Source organism: Canis lupus, chromosome 6, assembly GCF_011100685.1.
Source record: "Canis lupus familiaris isolate Mischka breed German Shepherd chromosome 6, alternate assembly UU_Cfam_GSD_1.0, whole genome shotgun sequence".
Taxonomy (NCBI): domain Eukaryota; kingdom Metazoa; phylum Chordata; class Mammalia; order Carnivora; family Canidae; genus Canis; species Canis lupus.
In genome coordinates, this window is record NC_049227.1 from 64300544 (window position 1) to 64310113 (window position 9570).

Consider the following 9570-nt stretch of genomic DNA (forward strand, 5'->3'; position numbering starts at 1 on the left):
GTGGAATATACGGATGGTAAATAAGGCATCCTCTAAGTTCATATATGGTGGCTTTGGCAGAAGTGTTGTAGGCAGGGAAGACAAATCTACATCTTGAGTAAGTGTCTGTTACAGTGAGAACAAAGTGCTCTGTCTTTCATGATATAAATAGGCAATACAATCAGTCAGGAGGTTCTCTGAGTCCCCTGGGGAAGATCCCCTATGGTTGGTTTTTAGGTTATTGAGCCAGCTCAGCCTTGGTGATTAGAAGTCTGTATTGCTAAGCAAATATATAACCTTTATTTCTGCTGCCTTGGACAATTTGACATGATTGTACTAGATGAGGATGAGGTCGCTAGGGAAAGAGGTTGACTGATGGCCACAGAATTGGTCATAATGCCCTCCTGCTTATTGGAAGCTTATTCTATTGAGCTTGTTCTTTCATGAGCATTTTTACCTGAGACATAAATATCTTCATTTCCAGAGGCATCTATCCACATATCTCCTTTCCTGTCACCAGCTTTCCAATTGTGTTCCTACCAATTTTCTGACTATCTAGTTAAATCATTAGCCACTGTCCATGATGTAGAGTAGATTTCCGCCTCTAATATTCCAGAAAAATGAACAGCCAGATTTACTGCTTAAAGTTCTGCCCACTGGGGCAGCCTGAGTGGCTCAGCGGTTTAGTGCTGCGTTCGGCCTAGGGCATGATCCTGGAGACCTGGGATCGAGTCCCACATCGGGCTCCCTGCATGGAGCCTGCTTCTCCCTCTACCTGTGTCTCTTCCTCTCTCTCTCTCTCTCTGTGTCTCTCATGAATAAATAAATAAAATCTTCAAAAAAAAAAAAAAGTTCTGCCTACTGGCAGGATTTCCCTTCAAGGCCTTTCCAGAATGGGGCTATATTGCTGTAGTGGCCCAGTCCGTTTTTGTGTAGTGTCAGCATATCATGTAGAACCATATGTAAAATTAATCACTTTTTTCCCCTAAGTCAACCGGCCATAGGGAACATCCCATAAAAGGAAGGAGAAATTATAACAGAAATAAAAGCCATAGGTATCTGGGCTATTTGTTCCTACAACTTACTTGTATCTTCAGGGCCTTCTCAAGACGAGTCTCATTTATATAACTTATTTTATGACAGAGTGCCATTGTACACACCCAACATTTATGACTTTGGATTAGACAATGCTCAGTGCATGACGGATAGCTCTGATTGCATGTTACATTACAGCCCATGAAAGTCAGTATTCCCTTTCTACTAAGGCCCACTAACAAATCAGATGATGTTTCTTAGACGTATAGTTATATTTTGAGAGTGGCATAGCTTTGTTCCAAAATCTTTAATGTCTGCACTGTAATACAATTATAGATATCTGTCAAAGGCTCCATGCAGCATCCTGTTTACTACATATACTTTTAGCACTAACATGTTTGCTGGGTTACATGACCCAAGTGGAAGAATAGCTTGCATTTCTTCTGCATCCCACTCAAAATTGGCAACTTTTCTAATTATGCAGTAAATAGGTCAGAATAGCATACCCAAATGAGTATATGTATTGCCTCCAAAAATCCAAAGAATCCCACTAGTTGTTATACTGTTTTCTTAGTACTAAAGAAACCAGATACAACAACTCATCCTTTACTTTGGATGATGTAATTTAACATGTTTGTAGAAATTAGAAATCAAAATCCTAGAAATTCACTGAGGTATGAGGCCTCTGAATTTTTGTGAATTTACTACTATGTGACATTCCTGCCTCTTACCAAAATGTCCAGAAGAGTTTCTACCCTCTGCATACCAGGTCAATCATCATGATATCATCAATGAAATATAACATAGTAATGTCCTATTCAATGTAAAAGCCACTAAAGTCCCTAAGACTAGATGTTGGCATGGGATAAAGAGTTGCTATAATGAGGTAGGAGCATGAAGGTACATTGCTGGCCCTAATAGCCAAAAATAAACTGTTTTTGGTAGTATTCCTAATAGGTTTAGAGAATAAAAGCATATGCTGGATCAACAGCTTGCATACAAGGCTCAGGGATATGTTGAACTTCATATGGAGCAGGCACTGCAATTGACATTAACATCTGATTAATTTTACAGTATTCCATTGTCATTCTTCAAGGAACATTTATCTTCTGCATGGGTCATGTCTGTGCTTGAAACACTCCAATGTTTCCCTCAACCTATAGGACAGAATCTAACATCCCTGGCCTTACATACGAGAAACACCTTGTGTTATTTTTCTTTTTATCTTTTAAGAATTTTAAGGGTTTTTTTTTTCTTTATTTAGTGAATTTAGTCATTTTGAGTATATTTTTGCACTTGGGGTAATTTTTTTCATGTGAGTAGCAATTTTTTAGCAACATCTATTGAATAGTTCATCCCTTCACCAATAATTGTAATTCTACACATGTCACATACCAAGATTCCACATAGTCATGCATTTGTTTCTGAGTTTTTCATTTAGTTCCACATGTCTGTTCTATATGTATGTATGTAGGTATCTGGTGTCCCTATTTTGGGTGGTTTCCTGAACCATTGGGAAGTCCATGGTGAAGGAAAGCATAAAGTCTTCCTCAGCTTTATTCTTTTTTAAAGGATTTTATTTTAAAGTAATTTCTACACCCAATGTAGGGACCAAATTTACAATCCCAAGATCAAGAGTCACATCCTTTACCAACTAAGCCAGCCAGGCACCCCCTTACCCAGTTTTATGTAGCTACCTCAACTCTATTGTTACCCCTGCATGATTCCTATGTCATGGATTTTCCTCCTTATACAAACATTAAAATTCTAGCTCTCTGCTTTTAAGGACTATATTGAGTCCTGATAACCTTACAAGCTATTACTTACCATTCTAACTTTGAATTTCTGCTGATTCCTGGCACTTCAGGTTTTCCTTTTCTTAATTTTGAGTTCACCAATAAGTTGAAAAAATATCTTGCGTTTTATTCAGTGTTTCTATGCATTTAAAGCAGGTACATGGTATATCTTCTATGTCAGGTCAGTCCATCATATCTACCACATTTTTATTACTTGGGAATTGTTTCTTTCCTTGAAATTACATATATATTTTTTGCTTCTAAATTCTCCATTTACTGGCTTTAATATTCATTGCTTCAGGGCAAAGTAGATAAAGTTCTACACCAAAGAAGTGTGTAGAAATGCTAAGTGGAATTTTTAAAACACTCAGCAGGCACCACATTCTGAAACCAAAGCACTTTTGATTCTTAAGGGCTAAGACTTCAGAGGAAAGTTTTTGTTTTGATTTCTAAAAAGATTTAGTTTGGATCATCAAAGCCAAAGCCTATATGACAAGAGCACAGACATTATAAAAGATAAATGGTAAACAGAGCAAAATGCAGAATATGACATCAGCTCCTCAGAAGCACAGAAAATAATTGTCAATCAAAAAGTCAATATATCAACAAGGGAGCCTCTGCAGCAGGATGCCAGGAAACCTTGTAAGCAAGAGCCACAGATAGACCACCCAAAATAGGGAGACCAGATGGGGATTCAGCTGAGTCTCAAAGAACCATCAAGCCTATGAGAGCCAGTGATGCCTGGGATAATAATCCAGTCCTACTCACTTCCATATATCAGGTGACAAGCTACACCATCAGCAGAAGTAAGTAAGGAGAACCAGAAGCCCCCTCTTCCACTACAATGATAATGGCTAACATTTACTGAGCATCTACTATGTTTTAGAACCTGTTCTAAGCATTTACATGCTTTATCTATTTAACTCTGATAACAATCTATGGGTTTAGTAGTGTTATTGCCTCTGTTTTAAAGATGAGGCAATGAGGGTGTGCCTTGGAGGAAGGGCTGTTGATCTGTGGAGGGTTCAGGTCCCCTCTCAGGTGGCTCCGTGGTCTGCTTCTCCCCCACTGAGCTGCCACCTGGTGAAGAGGAAGCCAATGGCGCTCTGGGTCACCAGCAACACAAAAGTTATTGTTGAAAATATGGCGAAGATCAGTATGGCATGCGCAAAGCGCATGCCTCTGGCCACTGCTGTAGCCTCCAAGCCCCGACTGAGGCCAAGAATTGCTTTTGGAGACATTGGTAACAAAGTCAGAGAACAACCACAGGCCAAATTGCCTCTGAAAAAGGAAGCAAAAACTTCGGTTCCTGGAAAAGTCATTGCTAAAAAAATACCAAAGCCTCTGGAGAAGGCACCTGAGACTGTGCCTGTACCTGTGCCGGAACCAGAGCTGGAACCTGAGCCCATTAAAGAAGAAAAACTTTCTCTGAGCCTGTTTTGGTTGATACTCCCTCTCCAAGCCCAATGGAAACATCTGGATGTGCCCCTGCAGAAGAATACCTCTGTCAGGCTTTCTCTGATGTAATTCTTGCAGTGAATCGTGTGAATGCAGAAGATGGAGCTGATCCAAACCTTTGTAATGAATATGTGAAAGATATTTATGCTTATCTGAGACAAGTTGAGGAAGAACAAGCAGTCAAACCAAAATACCTACTGGGTCGTAAAGTCACTGGAAACATGAGAGCCATCCTAATTGGCTAGTACAGGTTCAAATGAAATTCAGGTTACTGTAGGAGACCATTACATGACTCTTTCCATTATAGATCAGTTCATGCAGAATAACTGTGTGCCCAAGAAGATGCTGTAGCTGGTTGGTGTCACTGCCATGTTTATTGCAAGCAAAAATGAAGATATGTACCCTCCAGAAATTGGTGACTTTGCCTTTGTGACTGAAAATACTTAAACACCAGATCAGGCAGATGGAAATGAAGATTTAAGATCTTTAAATTTTGGTCTGTGCTGCCGTCTAAGCCTGCATTTCCTTTGGAGAGCATCTAAGATTGCAGAGGTTGATGTTGAGCAACATACTTTGGCCAAATACCTGATGGAACTATCTATGTTGGATTATGATATGGTGCCCTTTCCTCCTTCTCCGATTGCGGCAGGATCTTTTTGCTTAGTGCTGAAAATTCTCGATAATGGTGAATGGACACCAACTCTACAATATTATCTGTCATACACTGAAGAATCTTTTCTAAATGTTATGCAACACCTGGCTAAGAATATAGTCATGGTGAATCATAGGCTTACAAAGCATATAACTATCAAGAGCAAGTAGGCCACATCTAAGCATGCTAAGATCAGCACTCTGGCACAGCTAAATTCTGCAATAGTTCAAGATTTAGCCAAGGCTGAGGCAAAGGTGTAATTTGTAAACATGAATTGCAGTACTGTAATATCTGCAAATAAAATTGGCACCATGTGCCATCTGTATATATTATATGTTACCTTACTTACTTTTAGTAAAGTTTGTGGTCCTTTTTAACTTCTTAAAAAACTAATAAAGATGAAGCAATGAAATACAGAAAATTTAAGGTTGCTAGAATTTGATAGATTCAAGATTTTATTTCCTTTGTATCCAGATACTTCCTTTATATCCAGACAGTGCTGAAGGAAAAAAAGTGAGAAGATAGTCCTTGAAAAGGATTAAAAGCCAGATGGATGTTTGAATTTGAAAATAATTTACATCCTGAAGAAAATTACCCACCCCAATAGTTGAGTTTTTCCAGAGAAACAGAGTGTATGCATGTACATGTTACACTAATTAATTAAAATATTAAGGAATTGGCTCACACAATTATGGAAAAGTCCCATGATCTTTGTTTGTAACTGGAAACACAGGAAAACTGGTGGTGTAGTTCCAAAGGCCTGAAAACCAGGAAAGCCATGATGCAAATCCCAGTTTGAAAGGAGAATACCAATGACTTGGCTCACACAGTCAACTATAGAGAGAAAAATCTCCTATACCTTGCTTTTGTTCTGTTCAGGCCACCAACACGTTATATGAGCCTTGCCCACATTGAGGAGGGTAATCTGCTTTACTCAGTCTACCAATTTAAATTTAATCTCATCTAGAAACACCCTTACATGCGTACCCAGAAATAATGTTTTAACAACCATTTGAGCATCCCTTGGTCCAGTCAGGTTGACACATGAAATTAACTATCAGAAGTTTACCCATAGGGATGCCTGGGTGGCTCAGCGGTTGAGAGTCTGCCTTTGGCTCATGGCCTGATCTGGGGTCCTGGGATTGAGTCCCTCATCGGGGTCCCTGCAAGGAGCCTGCTTTTCCCCTCTGCCTATGTCTCTGCCTCTCTCTGTGTGTTTTTCATGAAAAAGTAAAATAATCAAAAAATGTTTACCCATAAAATTAGCCATCACAAGTCCACCCCTTGTCAACTTGTCAGCCATATACATTACCTTAAATCATACTTAATCTCCAAATAAAGACAACATAAGGCCATAATTTCACCTAACATGATACAACTACTCTGCTTGCAACTGAAAAGCACTAACCTCTTCCTCAATAAAGGAGATAATGTCCTTAAATAATGGTTACTCTTTTCCTTCATATCCCATAACATAAATACTATGGTGTAAGATTAATAATATTTTATAAGTCTAAAATACGTCATGAACAGAGAATGAGAGAAAAAAGAAATTAGAGACATTTGATAATATATATACACACATACACAAGCATATTATGACAAAATAAGGGGGAATACTCATAACAATTAAGTCCATATTTTTAAAAACTGGTCACATGGTCATAGCAGGTATTTATAACTACCTTGTTCCACTACCCATTCTGTAGTCCCTTTGTCTTTATTTTTTTTAAAAAAAGATTTTATTTATTCATGAGAGACAGAGAGAGAGAGAGAGAGAGGCAGAGACACAGGCAGAGGGAGAAACAGGCTCCATGCAGGAAGCCCAATGTGGGACTCGATCCCAAGTCTCCAGGATTAGGCCCTGGGCCAAAGGCAGGCACTAAACCGCTGAGCTATCCAGGGATCTCCTCCCTTTGTCTTTAGAAAGCACCTCAGCTAGTCTTGGTTCTTTACTTGGTGGAGTGACTCAAATCTTCATTCCTGATGGGTCTGGGCCATTGGTAGTCCTACCTGGATTGGATTGTTGTAGTTCTCTATTGACCATAAATCACAGAACATGGTAATACTAAAAGATGTCCTAAGAGATCTCTTGTATTTCAGACATACTGCTCCTTACCTCCACTATGGAGTAGCAGTCCAATTTCCCCTTGGTAGTCAGGATTAATCACTCAACTAACACAGTAACTCCCTTCTTTTTGATTTAGAGGCATGAAAGAGTCCAAAGTGGTTGCAAAGCAGTCTTAATTTCCAGTTTCATAAAATCATGGTGTGTTTCCTGGTGGAAAAATTCTTCCCTTTGGAATTAAGACCTCTAAGCTAGCAAAGCATAATGTCCTGGGGAAAGGAACCAAAAATTTTGGCTAGTGGGGCACTAGGGGTCTTATCAGTGGTATTTTTCCATTTCTATCCTTTGATTCTTGGACCCATAAATCCTTGATTATGGAGAAATAACACCATATATCTCACAGTAATTCAGAGCATATACAGTCTCTGGAGAACCTTGCTCCAGCCCTATAAGGTATTGCCACCTAGCCAGTGTCATAACCAAATTTTCAAAAAGCCATTCCAGTATTCTGTTAAAGTGGCAACTTTCAGATGGTGGGGATTGTGTAAAACCAATGAATTCCATGAGCATGGTGCCCTTGTCACACTTCTTTTGTTGTGGATTTCCTTGACCAAAAGTTATGCTGTGTGGAATACCTTCATGGTGGATAAAGCATCCTATAGGTCTACAGATGGTAGTTTTAGTAGAAGTGTTGAATGTAAATCTGTATCCAGACTAAGTGTCTATGCCAGTAAGAAGAAAGTGATAGAAGCAGTCCAAGATAATCAACCTGCCACCAGGTAGCTGACTGATAACCCTGGGGAATGGTATCATATAGAGGGCTCAGTGTTAGTTCTTGCTGCTGATAGATTGGGTACTCAGCAGTGGTCATAGCCAGGTAAGTCTTAGTGAGTGGAAGTCCATGTTGTACAACCTTCATCTTTGTCATCATGGCTACTTTGTTCATGAGCCCATTGGGTGATGCAGGGGTGACTGCCAGCAAAAGACATTTAGGTCTATGATCCATTTTCAGTTAACTTTTGTGAAGGGTGTAAGATCTGCCTAGATTCCTTTTTTTTTTTTTTTTTTTTGGCATGTGGATACCCAGTCATTCCAGTAAAATTAATACGTTTTAAAAGGCAACACATTTAAGCTTTAAGAAGCAGGACCAACAAGATTGAAAACAGGCCTTGAGGATGTTAGAGGCATCTAACCAAGAAGTGGAGCAGAGATTGGCAGTAGCCCAGAGGAAAGCCAAATGAGCAAGAACCACCAGGACTGCTAAGGAATGGGAAGGATTTGGGGCAGGGACTTGACTTGCTCTAGAGCAATGATTGCTAAGCCAATTCCTTGGTTATTTACTTTATAATATTTTATTTGAAACAGTACTTTTTGTTATATTCATGACATCAGAGTTTTGAAAAGTTAACATATAACCCAAACTATAAATTTTTACTGAATTTGCTATAAATAAACTCTGGAGGAAGACAGATCTGAGTTTATTTTATTTATTATTTATTTATTTATTTTATTTTTTTATTTTAATTTTTTATTTATTTATTTTAAAGAGATCTTATTTATTTATTCATGATAGAGAGAGAGAGAGAGAGAGATAGGCAGAGACACAAGCAGAGGGATAAGCAGGCTCCATACGGGGAGCCCGACATGGGACTTGATCCTGGGACTCCAGGATCACACCTTGGGCCGAAGGCAGGCGCTAAACCGCTGAGCCACCCAGGGGTCACCCAGATCTGAGTTTAAATGCCAATTCTTCCTCCTTATTAGCTGTGCCACTTTGGGCAAGTTATTTAACCCTTTCCAGCTTCTACTTGCTTATATGTAACACGAAGATAATAATAATACCTAGTTTATAGGGTTGTGATAAGCATTAAATTAGATAATACATGTAGAATTGTTAGCACAGCATCTGGTATGTAATAAGTGTGCCTGCATGCAACCATAAACGCATAGCTAAAAAGTTCAGGGAATAAAAATTTAAATTTGACAGCATCTCCCATGGGAATTTTTATAGACATATCAATAGATAACTATGATGCAGTGTGATAAGTGGCTTAATAGAAGTATCTAAAAGTGCTATAGGAAAACAAAAAAGGGAGAAAGCAATGTGTAGGGAATTTGAGGAATCTTATACAAACTAGATGACTTTTTAGTTAGAGTTGAGTGAAGTATATTTCTCTAAGGAGAATATAGCAAGTAAGCCTAATACATGACATAAAATTCCGGGTACAATGCCAATCAACTATAAAAAAACTCCCACATTTTTAAAAGACATACAAATGATAAAAATGTATCTTTCAAAGATGGTGTCTAAAAATATGATTGTAATTAAGCTTTCATTCCTTTGGTACAGAAATCATCACACTTTTGTAACGTGCATGTCTATTGTTTGAATTTCACACATTTGACTTTTGGCAGAATGAATACATTGTGAGTCAAAGTAGGGGTTTTGTTAAGTAAGTTTTTAAAAGATGCTCAGGCTTCATGAGTGTTACGGCTCTCTCAGAAATCACATCACGGAGTATTTGTCTTGGTACCAGCACTAACAGGACTCTATTTATTTGCCAGACGGGAAGGAGTCTGCT

At 38.7% G+C, this 9570-nt stretch overlaps 1 pseudogene; it reads left to right on the forward strand.

The window, feature by feature from the left end:
• Window positions 1–3758: 3758 nt before the first annotated feature.
• Window positions 3759–5180, forward strand: LOC100684020 (annotated as a pseudogene).
• Window positions 5181–9570: the final 4390 nt, after the last annotated feature.